Source organism: Cervus canadensis, chromosome 18 (assembly GCF_019320065.1).
Source record: "Cervus canadensis isolate Bull #8, Minnesota chromosome 18, ASM1932006v1, whole genome shotgun sequence".
Lineage (NCBI taxonomy): Eukaryota > Metazoa > Chordata > Mammalia > Artiodactyla > Cervidae > Cervus > Cervus canadensis.
Genome location: NC_057403.1, coordinates 15,783,316 through 15,783,904, shown reverse-complemented (window position 1 = coordinate 15,783,904; position 589 = coordinate 15,783,316).

Genomic DNA, 589 nt, shown 5'->3' with positions numbered 1-589 from the left:
ATATGGCCCTGCAATAGTCTGGGTGTATTATCTTCACACCTGGTGTGAACTCCGTATCTGGGCAGCAGGAATCTACCACCAACAGGGCATATCCCTCTCCTCCCAACCCCAGTGTGATCCGCTCCCCGCCACCAGGTGTGAACACCTACAAAGTGTAAGCTCTTCACGGAATACAGTGTGATGCTCCATGAAGTGCTGTATTTCCCCATCGCAAGCCTTCCTCTCACCCCACGCCCAGGGGGGGCTATCAGAAAACTGAGCCGCCCTAAATGTCAAAGTCTTGGGGAAGGTGGCCTGTCCCCAGGGTCACCAAGCCCCAGGCCACGCGCGGAGACAACTCCGCAGCGCGCGCTACCACACAAGTGCTAGTTCTCTACCCTCCCGATGGCAACAGGGCTTTCCGCGGGGCCGCGCCAGACTTTCTGAGACTGTTGATTGGTTGTAGTTGCGGCCACCCGGCAGCCAATCAAACGGGGGAAAGGTGACATCACTTATTCTCCTCCCCTCCCCCTCCAAACTTCCCTACTCCCAGCTACCGGCAGCAACAACCACGTGGGGGAGGGGTAAGAGAGTAGAACCCGGTGAGGTC